Source organism: Cyprinus carpio, chromosome A22, assembly GCF_018340385.1.
Source record: "Cyprinus carpio isolate SPL01 chromosome A22, ASM1834038v1, whole genome shotgun sequence".
Classification (NCBI taxonomy): Eukaryota; Metazoa; Chordata; class Actinopteri; order Cypriniformes; family Cyprinidae; genus Cyprinus; species Cyprinus carpio.
This window is the reverse complement of record NC_056593.1, coordinates 2,875,508-2,897,834: the sequence shown is the minus strand read 5'-3', so window position 1 is coordinate 2,897,834 and position 22,327 is coordinate 2,875,508. Positions and strand designations below refer to the sequence as shown.

General features: G+C 35.3%; 1 pseudogene; it reads right to left on the bottom strand.

Annotated features, from left to right (window-relative positions):
• The window catches only part of LOC109076370, a 43,725-nt pseudogene that overhangs the window by 4,280 nt on the left and 17,118 nt on the right, over positions 1-22,327 (bottom strand).

Genomic DNA, 22,327 nt, shown 5'->3' with positions numbered 1-22,327 from the left:
GAAAGGATGAAAGGATACTTACGCCCTTATCCTTCTTCCTTCTCATCTTACGACCTTTGGGTGGCTGAGAGAGAGAGTTTATCCAAGGTAAGTCAAAAGGATAACATGCATTCAAATGATAAATAACAACTACCATTTAAATCAGCTAATGAAAGGGTAACAGGCCATGCATGAACTTTCACCTTGGCTGGTTCGGCCTCTTCTTTTTTGATCTCCGCTCTAATGAAGCCATCCAGAACTGACTGGAAGAGATTGACCACCAGTGGCACCTCACCTTTCTGCTTTTCTCCAGCTAGACCGATCACTTTATTGTGGTAGCTCTTCATCAAAGCCTTATACCCAATTTGTGGTTTCTGTTGGTGAAGAAGAAGAAATGAATAACATGAACTACAAGTTTCTTTTAATGCCCATAATACATCACGACCTAGCAAACCAACAAATTGGTGTCGTTGCATCACAAATAGGACATAGCATATTTGGTATATCCTGTAGTGTTTGGGTTGTAGTTTTAGGGAGTGTTGTATTAGCTCTACTCACAGAGAATGAGTACATCCCCTTGATGTTTTCTCTGAACTGCATCGTAGCAGTAATGAAGATGTGCTCTGTTCCTGAAAGCTGCTTTCCCCTTGAGCGCAGATCATTCACCTACACCACATAAGACAAAGAGTAATGCAAAGCTTGTCAGAAATTGTATACATTACAAACACGACTTAAAGGGATACTCCATCCCAAAATGAAAATTTAGTCATTAATCACTTTCCCCCATGTTGTTCCAAACCAGTAAAAGCTATGTTCGTCTTCGGAACACAATTTAAGATATTTTGGATGAAAACCTGCAGGCTTGACTGCCAAATAAAAAACTGTGTCAAGGTCCATAAAAGGTATGAAAGTCACAATCAGAATACTCCATCTGCCATCAGACGTGCAATCTGTGTTATATGAAGCAACGGGAACACTTTTTGTAAGAGAAGAAAACAAAAATAATGACTTTATTCTATAATTCCTTTGTTAACGGTCTCCTGTCTCTCTCATCACCGTATGCTGTGTATGATCTTCTGTGTCATCCATGCCACAAGGATGCGCTGTTTCTATGTGTATTTAGCTTTGATTTGAAAGAAAACAGCGCATCCTTGTGGCGTGGATGACACAGAAAAGCATACACATTATACGGTGATAATGAGAGACTCAGAGGAGAGCGTTAACAAAGGAATTATTGAATAAAGTCGTTATTTTTGTTTTTCTTAGCTTACAAAAAGTGTTCCCGTCGCTTCATATAACCCAGATTGCACATCTGATGGCAGATGGAGTATTCTGACGACGACTTTCATACCTTTTATGGAATTTGACACTGTTATTTACTTGGCAGTCTATGGGACAGTCACAAGCCTCCCGGTTTTCATCCAAAATATCTTAAATTGTGTTCTGAAGACGAACAAAGCTTTTACGGGTTTGGAACGACATGGGGGAAAGTGATTAATGACAAAATTTTCATTTTGGGATGGAGTATCCCTTTTATACTCTTCAGTTGATTGCACAATTATTCATAACCACACAATCAACATCTTCCATTCCTATCTATTCTTTAGACCTGATTGCCCAGGAATTCGTCAAGGTGGCGTAGCTCATTGGCATTGGTGATCACACGGTTCAGCGAGGAGTTGCACTGTTCAGAGGCCCGAGTTGTTGAGTGACTGATCATGATGCTGGCAGTCCGGTTGGGTCGACTCGCATGAGGCTTTAAATTGTGCGAGCGTGATGGAGAAGTAGCTATCAAAAAAATAAATAAATAAATAAATGGAGAAAAGGTATGACGATATAAAAGAATCACATGCTGTCTTTGCAGTATGTACCTTCTTTTTGATCCAAATAGGAAGCTAGGCTCAGGTCTCCATCTTCCGGGGTCTGAGCTTCTTTATGTGGACGCTTCTTCAGAATCTTTCTGAAAAACCCTGTTGTCCTGTTAAACAAAAATGCACCATTGCATAAAGTTAGTTGTAGCAGGTTTTGCATTTTATTATTAATAATATCCTAACATCATGCTGGGAGGTCCCATTAGGCAAGGGATTTCAATATCAAAACATTGAGATTGCACACTTTCACACAGATTATGGAATTTCAGGATTCTCCCTTTTCTCATTGCAGATGCTTTGCATCTATATAAGGGAGTCTGTAAGCTATGCCAGGAGTCAGACGTATGAGTCGGCACTGCTGAGGTAAGCCAGAGGCCGAAATTTTCCCATGAGTACCAGTGAGTCAGATTTCCTGTGTGACCACATTCTAATACAGATAAGACTGTGCATTTTTTGGATGAGTCAAAAAGCTTTTTACTTTTGAGAAAGACAGTCTTGCAGATAAAGCAAAGGCATATGTGAAAGTAAATTTGTAGCTATGCTCAATTTCACATATTGTTGCATTGAGAAATGGGTCAAAATGCAAGTCATAACACAATGCATTTAACATAACATTCTCAAGGCATGCTGTAGAGGATGTTAGAATAAACTGCTCTCTTCTACAATCTGTTCTGTCTAGGACAAGCAATGCCACCGGAAGGTAGTTAAACTGGTAATACTGGTAGGTGGGACAGTACCTCTCTGGGGTCGACGGCTGGACAGGTGATACATCTTGCATGCTGTGGCTGTCATGAGCTTTTTCCTTCAATGTGCTGGGCTTCGTGCTATCAGGACCAACCTCAGTGCTGGACTGTGTCTACACAAACATTTATGAGCACAGCAAATGTCTTAGTTTTATGCAGCACAGTGTAATGTACAGAAACATAAACATTTCTGCTGATTAGACAATGGCATAATGAGTAGCGTGTCAGACTGTCAAGGAGAAAATTTCTTCTGTCTGTGTAGACAACACCTTAAAGGAAGCTGACGTGGGACAATGCTTCACTTTTTTTTTTATCCCAAACTGAATAATTAAAAAGTATGATGATTATTTACTTGAAAAGGAGTCAAGAATAGTTGGAAAGACCACAGTAAACCAGAGTCTGAAATTGTCTACCATGGCATTTTGAGATTTCAGTTTGTTATCCCATAAGTGTTTTAAAGGCCATTGAGCGTTCAGAATTCACAGTGATGGAAGTTTTAGCCAATCAGAGAAAGCTCTACTGTGTTGCCATGACAATAGGTCAGTACAGCACAGTATTTGAAAATTTACAAAAGCGTCTAAAAACTGTGCATACTGGATAACAAACAGACTAAAGGGCTTCACTTTGTACCAGTAAAATTTCCTTTTCCTTAGCACAAGTTAATCCACCAGGATTCCATTCGGTTAATCCACCAGCAGCCCCCACACCACAGATCCCAGGACAGCATCTAATTTCAGGCTGTAATATACCACCTCTAATGGACTCGTGGGGGGCAGAGGATAAGTCCAGTACTCTGCATCCTCCATTTCAACACTTTTAATGGGCAAACATATACGTGCAAGGGCGAGCCGTGGCCTGCGTCTTTGACGAGCTTTGCCCTGAATCAGCCAGAGAAGCATGATCACTTAAACTCAAGCGACTGTTTAAATTATAATCCTAATTTACCAAATTTAACAACAGAACAGCAGATTGTCTGCTTGCATACAAATGGGAAGCTTGCAGTGGAACTTAAAGAGGTCATATGATACAATTTCATGTTTTCCTTTGTCTACGGAGTGTTAAGTGTTCGTGCATACAGAAGATCTGCAAAGTCGCAAAGATTAAAGTCTCAAACCCAAAACGATATTCTTTATAAAAGTCACACCCTCCTAAAATGGCTTGTTCAAACACACCCCCACATATCTACGTCACTGTGTGGGAAGATTTGCATAACACCGCCCAAATGTATACGTAAAGAAAGAATGCGTCACTTTTATTCTCGCTGTAGTATTGTTTTTGCTGACGCCGCCATGTCGTGGAGACACAGTGTGTTTCGCTGTGAGAGCCAAACTACTTTGTTTTGCCTTCCAAATGAGGACACAACTAGAAATCAGTGGTTATGTTTTATTTACAACATTGTTCCAGAACAATTCAACCCAAATATTAGAGCGTGTGCAGCACATTTTATGGAGGAAAGTTTCTTGAACCTGGTAAGGGGTTTAACATTTCCGTCATGCGCTTGAGGTATTCGGCCAATCACAAAACACTAGATAGCTGGCCAATCAGAGCACACCGTGCTTTTCAGACCGATGAGCTTTGAAAAAATTGACGCGTTTCTGAAAGGCGGGGCACTAGAGGAGAAACAATAATGTACAGAATGTGAAAAATAATGTGTTTTTTGAACCTTAAACTGCGTAAACATTTCATTACACCAACTACACAAAACAACGTTCTTTTTAGCAACATCATATGACCCCTTTAACCAGTCAAACATAAATTTCAAGGCACAAAAATCAATGTATTCCTTCATGTTTACCATCGTGTTAACTAATTAAATCAAGTCAACATTACCTGTGATGAACCGCCCAAACCTATTTTGGACACATCGTCTAGTGACATAGAGATCCCGCGATTCCTGGTAAAGTTGGGAGAACCAGATAAAAGATACTGTCAGAATCTTATAAGGAGATGAAGAAAGATATACTAGAAGGAGAAGATAAGAAACCATACTGGAGAGTTTTGATGTTCCTGTCCTCCAGACTGTGGGGTCCTGCCATGAAGTTTTCTGGCTGAGTGCTGCTTCTTGTTGGTTCTTTTTTCCTGTTGGCCTCTTCTTTGGCAAGAGCAGGTTGAGCGGCGATGGACGGGTCTGTGTAGCTTTTCTTCCAGGTCCTGAAGTAGGGATATCTAAGGGTAAGGTGGAAGGTCGAACAAGTTCAGGTGGGACATCTTTGGCATCCCTCTTCACCTTGTCTACCTTCCAAGCCACAAAGGTATACTGATCCAACTCTTTGCTGTCGGACCGCTCCTTCAGCTTGCCGTCTTCTTTCCCTGGTCTCTCTAGAGTTTTGCTCTTGAAGGAAGTATTGTCTTTTCCGGCTGAAGCTGCTCGCTCACTTTCTCTCTGGCTGTGCTCTAGGCCACGTTGTCTCCTAAGCTCCCGTTTCTCCTGACTTCTGGATACTGGCAGCTTGGAGAGCGGAGGAGCTCTGTTTTGGCTTTGTCCGCTTGGGATTTCAAGAGAAGTGGGTTTAGCTTGTGTACCTTCCTCTCCGGGATGTGCAGAAGATTCATTTTCCTTTTGCTTCTGGTGTTCTTTAACCTCAGGGTGAGGACCAGCCTCCACTTGAGGAACCTTCTCGGAATGACTTTGGTCTTTTGAGACATCAACTTGGGCTCTGCCCTTACTTTCAATCTCAACATCCACAGCAGCCTTATTGCGCTCCAGCACTAGTGTCTCCACATCGTTGGACTGCTTGCCTGGTGCCGGAGGTTGTTGTAGTAGCGAATTCTCCCCTAAAGCAAGCAGAGCTGCACTTTCCTCTTGCTCTTTCTGTCTTCTAGCTGCTTCCTCTTCTTCTCTGGCACGCCTGGCTGCCTCTTCTTCCTCTTTAGCTCGTCTAGCAGCCTCTTCTGTTTCCTTAGCTCTTCGAGCTGCTTCCTCCTCCTCTTTTCTTTTCCGAGCTTCCTCTTCCTCTCTTTTCCTTTTTTCTTCCTTTAGTGAGTAGTACCTAACAAGTCCGAATCCAAAACTTACTAAATCATGCTCAATAAGCCAAGAATGTGTATTAAGAAAGTAAATACATTTAATTTCAAATTCGTGTTGAGGTCTATACCGTTTGCGAGCCGAATGCCCTCTTGCAAGTGCCTGCATCTTTGTGACGGATGCTCGTGTTTTTTGATATTCAGCTCTCTGTTTGGAACCTCGCCATGCTGATTGGATCAAAACCGCCACTTGGTAGAACTTCTCTTTACGGAACCTACGCCATGAGCGCTGCAGAGAAAGCCAATCAAAAATCAGACAAGTGCAGACTGGCCAAACACAAGACAACTGCAAGAATACTGCCCAAACATATACCTGGATCAAGATGGCTGCCTCTCTCATTCTAACAAACTCCATCCTCTCTATTTTAGCTCTAAACCAGTGCTGCAAGAAAATGATCTTGCACATAACATCCTTGTGGAGGATGTCCTGAAGCTTCTGCCTTTCGAGTTCTTTGAGATACACCTGTAGAAAAGAAACAATGCCAGACATAACTGTTAAAATTCCAAAACTAGAAAAGTTGTCAATTAAACCCTTTAGGGTTCCTGGGAAAAATGCTGACCTTGGTTTTTCCAATCTGGTAGGTAGTGTGATCAAAGCCAAGCCTGTGCAATAGAGATGATATGTCCTCCAGGGACGCAGCATTCTTTGGTAGCAACACACGAAACTGCTCAGTAAACTCCTGTAATACAGAAAACCAGCTTCGTTTTTTTTTTTCGGACAGGCAAGTTATACACTTAGTTGAATTTTTAGGTTTATAGGTTTGTTCTAATCACTAAGACAAATATATTGGTTACCTGAAAGGTGTATTTGGCTCCATAACCTGACCGTCTGATGCGCACTGTCCAACATGCCCGTGTACCGCAGCTGCTGCACAATGAGCGCCTCATCAAAACACATTTCCTTCTGAATGTCACAGAGAAAACACAAAAAACTAATTTATTAATATAGAACAAAAAATACAAAAGATTTTGTGCACAGATGAACCATTCAAAATAAGACCACGAATGTACATGGAAAGATTGATGGACTTAAAATCAAGATCAACTTGAATAGGGTGAACAAGGACGTTTCATTTGCACCTTCTCAGCATTAGAGCGGAGGCATCGGATGAAGAATGGTTCTGCCTTCCCCAGCGTTTCCAGAAGCTTACTAAGAGATGTCTGCAATATGGAGAAAGATCATAATATTGAGTGGAAGACAAGTAGAAAACCACAAATGATGACTTTGGCCCATTAGATCCACTGGAGGATAATATTCTTAGCATTCTCCGATCCTAACATTTGAAATAGTAGCGCTTAAAATATAGTTTTTAACCTTTCCAAAACCTAGTGAGATTTCTGTTATTCCTTTCAGTCTACTGCTTATAAAAGCAGCTGTCTTCTATTCTGCTGCACAAATAGCTCTTCTCATGCAGAGCACATGCCACAATAGTTTGATTTTAGCAATGTCGTCAAGCTAACAGCATGTAACTCTAAGCGTGCAAAAAAAAAATAATATTGGCTAAAATAATCTTTTTCTATTTAGACTTATTTTAAGCACTGAATGACATATACTTGATGAAATATATGAAATGTATCTTTTGGAACAGCTTAGTGATTGTGATGCTTTACAATGCCTTCACTAGGTTCTGGAACAGAGCGTTTGTTTAAGTCAGAACCACCAAATTGGCACGAACAGTCATGCTAATTTAAAATTGTTTTTTTTTTTACTTGAAACTGGGCACTGATGCTGGGAGGACGTTTCTTCTTGTGCACATGAAGTAAAGACTTGGTGGTGCGGTCATGGAGGCCCACTACAAATTTCAGCGAGCGAGTGTCCAACAGATTCTGCCCAAACACACAAAAACAGAAAGTCAATCTCTCACACAGAAAGACTCATATGAATGCCATGGATACATGACGACATGGAAAATCTCATTCCAGCCAGAGCTCCAGAGTCTTCAAAACATTTACCCAGCACCGCACATGTAACGGAAAGCCATAAACAATCATAGCTAAACTTTACACTTTCAGCAATGGTGATGGAAATGTACCAGCTGTGCTGCAAATGCTAACAAGTTAAAGGTGCTGTAAGTGATTTTTTTTGGATTGCCACACTTAAAATGTTGCTATTACCCAAGATATCACTGAATAACTGTCATTGTTCAAATTACTCTGGTTACAAGCTTTTATGGTGGCAATTCTATATTAACCCACCAAGCTGAAATTTGGCCTACAATTGCACAGTGTCTAAGTAATCTTTGAGTTTTTAAAAAGTTTGCAGAGTAGGCTATGATTTTCTGTGTGCATGCCAACATTTTTGCAAAGGCAGGGTTGATTTGCATCTTCTAACCCAACTATCTAGACCATGTTGATGTTAAACATAACAAAATGATGCTACCAATACCGTAAGCAGCTACTTCAAGTCAGTCAAACAAACCCCTAGACAGCGTTCATTGAAATATGCAGTTAGATAATTTCAGCAAGCGAGAGCTTTACCTTGGGAATGAGTTGCCTGGTCTTGGGGTTCTTGTTTTTCCTGTAGGGAAGGAGGAAGAGGAGGGTTGATGGTTTGTTGAGATAAGAAGCGAAGGGATACGACGTGTTAGCAGAGTGAGACATGCTTTGGCTTGTGCAACGTGAGTAAGGAAACCTGTGCCATTGAGAAGCATTTTACGGAGAACGCCGCACAAGATTTGTTTTACGGAATGGTGTGGAAAAAGCCGGGTCTTCATTCGTTTCCAGTCATTTGTCTAACATCCCCATTGAAATGCACGGATTCCCAAGTCATTTGTCTAACATCCCCATTGAAATGCACGGATTCCCAGAGTTCTCTGGGATTAAATCTAGCATGTAGACACCATAACAGAGAAGATGGTTTCGGGGGAGATGAAAACACCACGGAAGGGAGGAATTATTTTTTTGACATAACTAATCTACGACATTCCTACTTTAGGGTGAGCGACAGTTATAAGAGGACAAGTTTATTCGAAGTCTGTGGTCTATATAAGCAATGATTCTGACGCTCATAAAACATTACAGACTCAATGGGTTGGTCTCGTATAAATTCATGCAGCATGTTAGCATGTGGATACCATTCCAAGCGCATGTGCTAATGAAGATCACACTGCTTTTAGCTCGTAAACTCTGCATTCCTCTAACATACACCACTGGGGTGCCATCTAAAAATAATTGGCATACTTGTTAGATGGATATTATTAGTGCAGGGTTAAAAGGGCGGTTGGGGTTAAACAGTAAATCACATCCGATAAATAACGGTGCATATTTGGGAAAGTTTGGGAGTAGGGAACGTTTCAGAACTAAGCTTAGCAAAGGGCCTCAAGCATTGGCTTCCATGCCAACCGATGATGTCAAGGCATGAAGGGTCAGCAAGGTGGACCCATCCATTCCGAGCCAGAGGGGAGTCAGAGGTCAAACTCACTGGAGGACGTGGCGCGGGAACCGCAGGCGACCCCAGGACTGCAGCAGCTTACGTGGATCTTCTCCATCCAACTGCAAGTCCTTAATGGAGTTGATGATTTGGGCATGCATGTCCCTGATTCATACGGTGAAATGGTAGGGGGAGGAGACAGAGGGAGTGAGGTGAGTTGAACGGGGAAGGGAAAGTACAGGAACCCAACACCAATGTTGTTAACCAACTTTTGCGCAAGGAAACACCCTCCACCAAGGAATCACGTACAATGAACAAATGCAGGCAAGTGTGTTAAATTCGAAAAGGTCTTTAATTTGGTGAACTATTCCTGGTGAATCCATGCTGTTGTTACTCTGGTTTTGACCTGACGGGGTGTTAAAACGGGGGTCGGCACCCCACTCAGCAAAGGCCTGGACTCATGCATTGGTTCACTTACCACTCGGATCAGAACAATATGAGGTCAAACAGGTAGAATTGGCACTGGGGGCTGGGGACAACAAACCAGGAAGTGAACTCGCTTCCGTAATAAACGCCTTAAAAGGACACTTTATGGTTTCCTTCCCACTTGGGAGTACTAAGAGGTAATAAACCTCACAAGGTCCCAACTGGGATTTATGAGTGCATGTCATGGATTGTGAATTTCTTTGAACAAACCAGGTTAAATACAAACTCTGGCCCGCCCTTTGATCACATAAAGAGAGAAAAGCGCTAGCTTCTGGATTCTGGGGACATCTGAATGTAGTATTTGAGTTTGCTCAGAATACCGGAAACACAGCCTTCCCAAGCCGCCAAAGCTCTCCCTGTCTGACCTCAATGTTCTGCTCAAGTCCACTTACTTCTTACTCTTATAACTAGCAAAGATGTCCTCAAAAGCCTCTAGAGGGCGCTCCTCTGAATGATCAAAGGAGAAATCAAGCATAGGAGCATGGCTGTAGAAAAACACCACACACACACACACACACACAGTCACCCGAGGGCGAACACCACCAGCAGGTGCTGATCTATGACCAGCTTTACTGACCGTACGGTTTAAACTTTAGTGAAACTGATCACAGGTCAGTAACTGAGGGAAAAACCCTTGACAAACACCAGAGGAAAAGCACAGGGACATTGCAGGAACAAGTACATTTATTAACGTGATCATTCTTTCTAATCTGTCATAAACATGTCCTGGTCATATGTCACCACAAAATAAGAAATTACATTTTGCATAAAAGTTACAGACCATGAAACAATGATACTATGATATTTTAGTGACAATTGAGCACATCAGGTTTCATTTGAATATATTTTAAATTGGATTTGTTTCATTGTCTTAAATTGATTGTGTTTCACATGAAATGATTAATATAGTGGTATTTAAATAAATAAAATGTTTTTTTTTTTCTTGCATTGTCTACTTATTATGATGCTTTTCAAGAAATTATTTAAAGTAAAAAAAAAAATTTCCATGCAAAATTTTTCCACTATTTTTTTCTTTGGATTTTAGGATGAAATATAACCTGGTCATGTTTTTCATTATAGATGCTGTTATATTTTGTATTTGCATAAATGGGACCGAGCGCATGAGATTACTGTGAGAAATCGGCCTGCAATGTGCCTTTGTGGAGAGAGCATGGTCACATGATCACCTGCCACACAAAGGCAACGAAAGGACAGGAAGAGATCAAGTTCCTCACAACACTTCCTTCCTCTCTCCCTCTCTCTCTCTCTCTCGCTCACTCTCTCTCTCTCTCTCTTCTAGTCCAAAGCTTACCGGTACATCCTCTCAATGGGAACGTTGGATCTCTGTAGCTCTCCTAAAGGAACTCTGGAGTTCGGTCTGACCACACCTGTATGTCAACACACAAACACAAACAGCGCTGACGGCATGATTTCAACACCCCACCCAAAACGTCTCGCAAACAACCTTACTCACTTATTTTTGTTATCCCTTCTTAGTTTAATCATTCTGAAATCCTTCTAAATAAGACTGTTTGCGTCACCAGGCAGCTTTCTTACATGCAAGCTATAAATAACACCTTAGTCTCTGAAAATCCAAAGTTTTAAACTAATCTGAAAGTAATGCATATTGCTCCATGGGTTACCTGCAGTCTTGGCTGCCCAGCGACGGCCGGCCTCGTTGAAGGCGGCCAGTGCGCGGATGCTGGCACGGATGATTCCCCATCGGAACATCGCGCCCGGGTCCATCCCAATCAGCTGCCGGACATAAGCTCGGTCACTGCTTCGCAAGAGAACAACAAAAACCTGAAGCACTTCATACACAACATACTCACGGAAATCCTGTTGGAGGCAGTTTACATGCAAAAATTGAATTTTAGTTATAGTTAATAGCATTCTACAAAACTGGTGTCTTTTGTTTTAAAGACATTTAAATATTAATCATTCATAAAAAAAAATTTATTTATATTATATATTTTTTATTTATATGGAATCCATTTTTATAAAATTTTATAGCAATATATACACACCCATTAATTTTTAGTATAAAACTTCAAGATGTTTTGTAAACCCCCATATAATATATATATATATATATATATATATATATATATACACACACACACACCACATATATATATATATATATATATATTATATATATATATATATATATATGCATGTATTTAAATATATAAATTATTATTATTATTTATTCAGTTGCCATTACAGGCATTTTGTAAAGATCTACTGTATTTTCTATTATTTGGGCCAAAAATGTATATAAATATTAATATATATTATTTATAATAAAACTATAATTAAAAAAATAAAAAAATAATGACAATTAATTGTGCCATTACAAACATTTTGTAACATTTAGTTTAATTTTAAATGCTTATAAATATATACTATATATATATATATATATATACTCTATATATATGACGAAGGCTGGTTCCCTTCACCAAATGGAGGATGACGAAGGCACAAAGTAATGGTTCTGTTGGTGCTGCTGTTTGAACTTGGCCAGCAAGGTTTTATCAGTGGCGTGAGGAAAGCTATGAAGAAAGGAACGTACATCAGCACAAAAACTGGTGCTTATCTTTTCAAAAAAGTAGTTCAGAGAGCAATGAGTCAATGCAAGTCTTACTTGCTCTCCTCATCAAGTAAATAGAGGAGTCCAGTGGGCTTCTTGCTGATGAGGTGGATACAGCCGACGTTATCGATGTAGTCGATGTTGTGCCAGGTGATGCCCTCGGCCTGATACTCCTCCTGCAGGCGGACGAACCACATATTGTGATCAAACTGGCATAAAATGGAGACTTTTAAAGGTTGAGAGCATGCAAACCAGTCCACTAACCTGTTCAAGTTTAAAAATGTGCTGGTTGAAGTAATACTGAAGCTGCTCGTTGGCATAGTTGATGCAGAACTGTTCAAAGCTGTTGGTCTCAAAGTCCTCAAAGCCGAAGATATCAAGCACACCAATAGATAAGCACTGAAATAATGGAGAAACCACATGACTGTAAGACCTTGAACATCCTTAATGCAGACTCTGATTGTTGCAGTTTCAAGCATCTTACCGAAACGGACTCCTCCATGTCTTTCTTATTAAGCAGCGCGTGATTAATGCGCAGGACGATCCAGTCGAACAGGGCGCTGTACAGTGACTTGGCCATGGAGTCTCGAGCGGTGATCGCCTGCACAAACGACACTCGTTTAGCTACAAAAACACCTGGGCGCTCTGCTAACAGTGGCGTATGAAAGCGGACGGCTCTAGTGCACCTCGCTGTGGCTGTAGGGCAGAATCAGCTTGTCGTTTGCGGTCACCGTTTTCCTCTTGGTAAGAGCCTCCACCAAAGGCTCCTCCTTAACCTGGACCACAACCCCAAAGAAAACTTGAGAAGTGACGTTCAAAACATACAACAAACTAGCGAGAGCATAAAACAAGCATGTGATCAGCTAAGGACAAAAACGGAGGAAAGTCTGTTTTTTCACCTATTCAATACGACTACACAATAATAATAACAATTAATATTATTATTCAAATAAAATGTTTTAGTAATATTTTATTTTTTAAATTGTATAAATTAAAGTATAACGTTATTGCAATAATACTATTTTTATTTTACAATACAATATGTACTCAATAACAATAGGGTTGGGTTTAGTAATAATAAAATCAAAAATAATATAAAATACCTCTACTACTACTAATAATTATTCAAAATAATATATATATATATATATATATTAGTACAGTATGTACTTAATAATAGGGTTGGGGTTAGTAATAATAAAAACAACAATAATAGAAAATAAAACCATATAATAATAATAATAAAAAATTATTATTATTATTAAATTATTTTTTTTAATATATTTGTATTTTATTTAAATGATAAAAATTTAACAAATCAATAAAGAAACATTACTATTGAAATAATATTAGTGTATTCAATAATAATCATAATATAAAATAAAACAGCATATAAATTAATTATAACGTTATTTATATGTACGTATTATATTATTAATCAAAATAACATTAAAATATTTTTTATATTTTTAATTTACTTAAATTATACAAATTAAACAAATCAATAAAGAAATGTACTACTATTGAAATGTTATTGCATTGTAAAATATATATAATAATAATTTTATAAAATTATTATTTTACAGAACAACTGTAAAATTACAATATAAATATTTCTTTGCTTTCAAATGTTAAATTACCAAGCTTTTATTCATCCACATTCCGTTCTTATTACAAAATTTATTTTTAATGTATTTGGAAACTCATACTTCAGCTTGGAAAACACCGAAATCTGCATGAATAAGCAGTTTGAGAAATGCACTGACCTTAAGCAGGTCTGAGAGTGTGGAAAGCACCTCCGGCGGCCCCACGTCCAGACCTTCCTCTCTACCGGACGACTTCTGACTGTACGTCACATTTCCCAGATACAAGATGGCCGACAGGACAGAGAATATCCTACGAGGATAAACAGCCGAAAGTCTCAGATGCTCTGAACATCAACACAACCCGTCTGAAGACATCTGTCCTGAGAGTTTGACTCACTGTCTCTTGGTGGCCGGCAGGAAGCCCACCATCTCCATCGCCTGCTGCAGCCGCTCGAAGTCATGCCGAAGGTCATCTGCATCTTCTATCATAAAGTTTTCCTGCAAGCCAGAACCAAAAACGGAAAACTGTTGCAATTTCCAAGGCTGTTTTTGACATGTAAGCTATTCTAGTATCAGTAAGCAGTGATAATAAGAGATAAGAGGGTGTTTTTATTCTTGCAGGACCTGTTTGAGGTAGAAGTATTCTTCTGGCTGCAGGAGTCTGAACTCCCGCTGCTCGTCCTCCGACGCGCCCACCAGCAGATAGTAAAACACGTGATAGTTCCTGTACGAGGAGGAAAGAACAAGGAGTTATTGAGCTCGAAAAAGCTACATGCTACTCATGATTTAAAGTAAACCACAATCAAGCTACCGCTTTGAAATACTAGATAGCTCCACTTCACATTGCTAATAAAAGGCCGATAATGACACTGAGGCTTTTGAAGGAGGCGATATCTTGTTTTTGGAGCAATTCATTTACATGAACCATCTGAACGAATCAATTTGTAAACCATGGTACCATTTATTCATCCTGATTTAAATTAAAATATTCATTGTAATACAGTCTTCCCTCGACTATGGGTTCTTTTCTATAGTACATTCGGTTATTTATATATTAAAATTAAAGGCGGCGATATCTTGTTTTTGGAGCAATTCATTTACATGAACCATCTTAACGAATCAATTCGTAAACCATGGTACTATTTATTCATCCTGATTTAAGTTAAAATATTCATTGTAATACAGTCCCCCCCCCCCAAATATGGATTCATTTCTATAGTAAATTTGGTTATTTATATATTAAAATTAAAGGAGGCGATATCTTGTTTTTGGAGCAATTCATTTACATGAACCATCTTAACGAATCAATTCGTAAACCATGGTACTATTTATTCATCCTGATTTAAGTTAAAATATTCATTGTAATACAGTTTTCCCCTGAATATGGATTCATTTCTATAGTAAATTTGGTTATTTATAAATTAAAATTAAAGGCGGCGTTATCTTATTTTGGAGCAATTCATTTACATGAATCTTTTGAATTAATCAATTATCAAACACTATTAATATGTGTTCATTTTATTAAAAATATTCATTGCAATAAATTTTTCTTGCAATCTTGATTTATATACTTATTTAAATGTATTCATATATTAAATGTATTTATGTATTAAATTTGAAAGATGTGATATCTTGTCTGTCGTGAACCATTCAAATGAATCAATTGATTTATAAATCATGGTCCTATTAATTTATGCTGATTTAAATGAAAATATTCAGTCTAATAGAGTATTTTCTTGTATAAAAAAACAATGATTTAAATTTATTTAGATATTAAATTTATTTACATGCACATTAAATTTGAGATTTTGATATCTTGGTTTTAGACCAATTCATTTACACGAATCAGTTCACTCATAAAGCATGTTATTATTAGTCCTCAAGGATTTCCCCCATTTGAATCATTTGAATGAATCAGTTCACTAGGGTAAATCCCAAAACCACATGCTACTCATCTAATTAGTCAAAGCTATTTTACAGTATTTTGAACACAGGCGCACAATCAGGCTGTTGAGAAACGTCGCCTCTGTTTTTCAGGTTCTGCAACAGTCGTGGTGAGCTGATACGAGCTGATAATACTGCGGTTAGCGCTGCAGAAACGGCTGTGAGAGCGATGGGCGGACAGATACGGTGGGAAACATCTCAGTCTCTGACCAAACGTCAAAGCAGCCTGCTTTCTGATGCACAGAAGAGACGTTTGAAAGTCGTACCTCTCGTTCTTCTCTCTGGACACCAGACGCGACTTCTCCAGCAGATATTTCTCAACCACGGCCCTGAAAGACAACCACACACACAACAAGCTTCAATCTCTGTCACAGAGTGCATTCGGTGGACGGCCTGAAGAAAACCCGCAGTAGAGCACACCAGCAAACACCTGTCTTTCACTTTCTGTACTAGCATTTAAGAGCAATTTTACAAACTATGTAATGTTTACATACTTAGCAATGATGTTTTGTAAAATAAACAATATTTACTTTATTAGCCAGGAATATATTTATGACTCACACATAGACATTTACATGTCAATCAAGCACATTTTCACCTGTATATCATCATAATCATGGTATAATTTAAGCTGATTTAAAATAATTTTAAATATTCATTGTAATACAGTTTTTTTATCAAAATGTATTTATATTTATTTTTTACATTTATTTATATATTACATTATTTTTTATTTATTTACATTATTATTTTTTATTTATTAAATGCATTTATACAGATATTAGATTTATTTAGATTTTAAATGTATTCTTACGTCATGGTATAATTTAAGATGATTTAAAATAATTTTAAATATTCATTCTAATACAGTTTTTTATCAAAATGTATTTATATATTTATTTCTAACATTTATTTATATATTACATTTTTTTTTATTTACATTATTATTTTATATTTATTTAATTTATTTATTCAGATATTAAATTTATTTAGATTTGAAATGTATTCATACATCATGGTATAATTTAAGATGATTTAAAATAATTTTAAATATTCATTGTAATACAGTTTCTTAATCAAAATGTATTTATATATTTATTTTTTACATTTATCTAAATATTACATTATTTTTTATTTATTTACATTATTATTTTTTATTTATTAAATGCATTTATACAGATATTCGATTTATTTAGATTTTAAATGTATTCTTACATCATGGTATAATTTAAAATGATTTAAAATAATTTTAAATATTCATTCTAATACAGTTTTTTATCAAAATGTATTTATATATTTATTTATAACATTAATTTATATATTACATTATTTTTTATTTATTTACATAATTATTTTTTATTTATTAAATGTATTTATTCAGATATTAGATTTATTTAGATTTTAAATGTATTCTTACGTCATGGTATAATCTAAGATGATTTAATATAATTTTAAATATTCATTGTAATACAGCTTTTTATTATCAAAATGTATTTATATATTTATTTCTACATTTATTTATAGATTATATTATTTATTATTTATTTATTAAATGCATTTATTCAGATATTAGATTTATTTGGATTTTAAATGTATTTATACATCATGGTATAATTAAAGCTGATTTAAAATAATTTTAAATATTCATTGTAATACAGGTTTTTTTTATCAAAATGTATTTACATATTTATTTTTTACATTTATAGATTACATTATTTTTTATTTATTAAATGTATTTATTACATTTATTAAATGTATTTATAGTATTGTAAGTTATTTATTTATCATATGTATTTATATATATTATTTAATTAGTTATAAAAAATACCTATTTAGTTATAAACATCAAATGTATTTCTTTACTGAATTATTATGTGATCATTCAAGATTTATTACTAAATTATATGGAGATGTTTAAATAATTGTTTTTTTTTTTCTGAGCCTGGGAAACATTTAGCTGAAACCTCAAGTAAACATTAAACCGCTCAAGTGAACAGAGTGCTGTATCCAAGCATCACAACAAAAAGATAAAAAAAAAAAAAAGACAGAAAGAAAAACAGATGAAATGTGAAATAAGCCCAGAGCGAACAATAAACCACAGCGAATGATCTGTGATAAGAGGCGCTCTTCTGAGGAGGAAGTGTGTCGCTCGTCTCGTTCCTTCATTCTGTGTGAAGGAGGAAGCGGCTCGTGTGACGTCAGACAGCAGCTAATAAAGCTGATCAAAGCGCTTCTCGTCGCCGGGCCGTAAGCGTAATGAAGCGCACACTCACCCGCGCACCACTCCACTCTCCAGGTAATTGACTTGGATGAACTTTCCGAATCGACTGGAGTTGTTGTTGTGGGCCGTCTTTGCGTTGCCAAATGCCTGCAAGAGAAAGAAAAACAAAACAGGATGCATGACTTTGTAAAAAGACAAGTTGTGTTCTGTTTTTTTTTTTAAAGCAAGATATGCACGTGCATTTTTTTTTTTCATATGTTCAACTAATCCTTACATTTTGTAAATGTATTTATTTGTGTATTAAACCCCCCCCCCCCAAAAAAAAGAAAAAAATTTGATTATTAATAAAACATTATTGATAATGTTATTATAATATTAAAATGTTGCATGATAATAAAACTAATAATTAATTGATATATTATTATTATTATTTTAATAATCATTTATCATCATTATTAATAATATTATTGTAATTAACATTTTGCATAATAATAATGTTATTATTTTAATCATCTACATAATTTTATTGCCATCAATTAATAATAATAATAAATACAAACAAAAAAATAAAAAAAATAATATATTTAACTCAAAATTATTATTAATTAAAAAATAACAATAATAATACTGTAAAAAAAAATAAACAATAATAATCATCAACAACAAAAAAAATAATAATACTGTAAATAACTATTAATATTACTAATCAGCAACAACAACAAAAAATTTAACTATTTAACTGCAAACCTGATAAATAAAAAAAATATATAATTCTATCATTAAATATCTAAATAACCAACCATCTATCTATCTATATAACTAAAAACAATAAATAAAAAATTTATATAACAAATAGAATAAAAATGACAGTAATAGATAATTAAAATAATAAACTATTTCATTCAAAACATTTATTAAAACATTATTATGATGATTATTATCATTGTTTTAATAATAACTCTTAATTTTATGTAACTGATAAAATGAAACAAATGATAAAATAAACAACAATAAATTTAAAATGTGATAATTATATTACTAATTATTAAAACAATTAATTTTGAAATTTTGTATTATTATTTTAGTTTTATTTTTAATTAATGGATAAATAAGCTTTAAACAAACTACAAAACCAGTTTCAGATGGAAATAACTGCAGACAATCCTCATCCGAGTGCAATAAAACAATGTTCTGTATTTGCGTGAATCTGCCTGAACGTGTCGGAGGATGGTTTTATGCTCTGACTTGTGAAGAACAGTTTGATCTTATCACTTTATCATCTCCTCCTCCATCGGTTCACACCTCCAGTGTCGGGCGGCCCATCTGTCCAAAAAGCGGTGACAACGACCCCCTGTGATTAACTGGCAAATGGCAGAGGGTGCCCCGTCCCTCAATGCACCGCAGTGTTCGCCGAACTCAGCCAACAAAAGGCCTGCTGCGGGGAAAGTGGCTCTGCGCATGTTAAAGAGGGCGGCTTTGTGCCAGACAGCAGTGGAAAACCATCCCGCTCCAGACGGACCGGGGGGAAGGGAACTAACCTAATTAAGATTCCCCGCGCTCAACCTTTGACCCGTTTCCAAAACGCACCGCTAAATATTGGGGAAAGCTGGAGCAGATACTGTAACCAATCAGAACTGCTGTGCTTAAAGCGAAAGTACATAAAAAAAAATTACGTTTCGGTCACTACTGACTTCATGATGTTACAGACCATGCTGTTTTTAGGAAATATATAAATAAAAATAAACAAGTAAACCAATAAAAAATTGAAAAAAAAAAAAAATTGAAAAAAAGAAATGGAACATTTCTGCAACAAAAATAAATAATGAAAAAGCAAATAAAAAGAACTAAATAAAAATAAATAACAACAAAATAAAAATAACAAAATACTTGTTTTTAATAAGTATCATTAATAATAAATATAAGTAAAAATTTAAATGATAATGGACTTTAATTAAAAAATATATTTTATAATATTTTAATATGAAACCATTATTATGATTATTATCATTAGTATTCTTTAACTACATGATGGACTACATTAGTGGTCAATACTAAGAGGAAAAAAGAGGATGATTAAACAGATTAAAATTAAAAATGAAGATCAAAGAATTATAAATAAAAATAAATACAAATAAAAATAAAGATTCAATAAAAAGAAGTAAAATAAAAACAAGAAAAAAAAAATAAATAAACAAAAAAAAATAAACAAAAAAAAAAAATAAAAATAAATAAATAAAAAAATAAAAAAAAAACTAAAATAAAAAAAATAACTAAAATATAAATAAACACGTAAATGATAAATCAGCAAATAAATATAAGAATGAACAATAAAAAATAAGTAAAATAAAAATAAAAAAAAAAAAAAAAAAAAAAAAAGAAAGAACGAAAAAAAAAAATAAAAAAAACAAAAAAAATAATAAAAAAACAAAAATAAAGAAGTAAAAAAAAATCAAAAAAAAGTAAATAAAAATGAATAAATAAAAATAAATTAAATAAAGTAAATACAAATATCTATAGCAGAAGCAATATTTTATTAACAACATAAATGAGATTTAAATAATAACAGAACAACCCTCTACATTACGAGTAAATCACTCGCGCACTGGGCGACTAATTAAGAATTCTCTTTTCAGTAGTGGGCGGAGCTAATGCGTGAACGGCAATCTCATTGGCTGACGCTCGTCTATTACCGTCCCTGTTTTGATTTCAACGTGATTAATATTCATGAACCCAGCAGCTCATCAATCCTTAGTGCGTTGTATATTGTTCTTAGTAGTAGGATTAGTAGTAGTATTATCTGTTAATAAAGTATTTTCCATTTTTTCATTACAGAAACCCTGAATGACGGACAATACCTCAAGCATCACCACCAGTCCCAAGTTTAGTTAAAATGACTAATACGTTTTCATACATGGTTAACAAGTTTTACTTCTAACCACTAGAGTTTTATCATTAAATAGTGCTTAATTATCAAAATACCATAATATAATGCTTGATTGACTGATTAAGAAGCTAAGATATAAGAAGCTGTGATATATATATATATAAACTAAAACATTCACTACTAGGGTAGCAGAATTACATTTTTTGGGTGCAATACTTCTTTCCCAAAGCAAACTAAATGAGGCATTTCACCAAAATGTACCCCCCCACAACCCCCATCTTGACTTTAAAATAGATTCTGGGACTGAACTCGTGGAAACGTTCAGAAAAACTCATGAGATTCACAGAAAAAACACAGAAGTGAAAGATCTCTCTCTCTGAGGTCTGTCAGAAACGGAGCAGACCAGCTGTTTTGGTTTGACACGAGCAGTTGATAATCACTAGATAAACAACACAAGCTCCCACGCACCTGCTGATTGGTGTAGGACTCGAGGGCTATGAGGAAACACGACGCGACCGCAGAGACCAACAGGGCTATTTCTCTGTCAGAATGTCGCAACAGCAGCGCACGCACACACTCAAACCTTTTCTGTCAGAGCTGGGAAGGAAATAATGCGGGGCAGGGGAGAAGACCGAAATCTGCAGACCTGTCTGGACTGGTTCTTATTCTTCGCTGTTATTTGGGAGTCAGCTTTCCACAGATTTCCACGACAAAGCCACGAGGCTCTGCTTCCGCATCGAAACTCGAACTTCGTCAACAATAAATCTCATTTAGTTGAACCGCCTGCTCGCCAGCAGCATCAAAACACATCAGGTTTGAGCAGAAGCAGGGACTGACCCTTTGACTCACTCGGAAAACTCCAACACAGCAGCAGCATGTGAAACTAAATACTGCAATTAAATATCGATATATAAATATTAGTATTAATATAACAATTTAAATTAGGAAAAAAATATTATACAATTATTTTAATATCATATAAAATATATTATGCTGTATGCACTAATTATATATATACACTAAAAACATTTATTTTTTAATTAAATACTGATATAAATGATTTTTTTTTTGCAAATTATGTATATTACACAGTATATTTATTTAAATACCAAGAAATATTAATATTAATATAAGAATTTCTAATTGATTCATTTATAATTAAAAATATAGCATTTTATTAACTATTTAAAAAATAATCATTCAATTATTACAAAAGCATAAAATATTACATTACACTATACACAAAAATATTTTGTGTGTGTGTGTGTATATATTTATACATAAAACACATTTTTATTACACAAACACAAAGTATGTTTATATGAAGACTTAAATGCAAAAAATAAGTAAATAAATGTAACAAATGCATCTATTAATAAATAAATAATTAATAAATGCATATAAATTATATATTTATGTATATTTAAATATATACTATTTATATTAGATGTATACACGTGAAAATGACTAATGTACATATTTTTACATAAATGATAAATCATTTATAGAAATTGAATTGCATTACATATATACACATGCATGCATGTGTTTGTGTTTAAATACTACTACTACTAATAAGAAAATAAATTTAAAATTGAACTATACAGTATATTGCTTAAATAT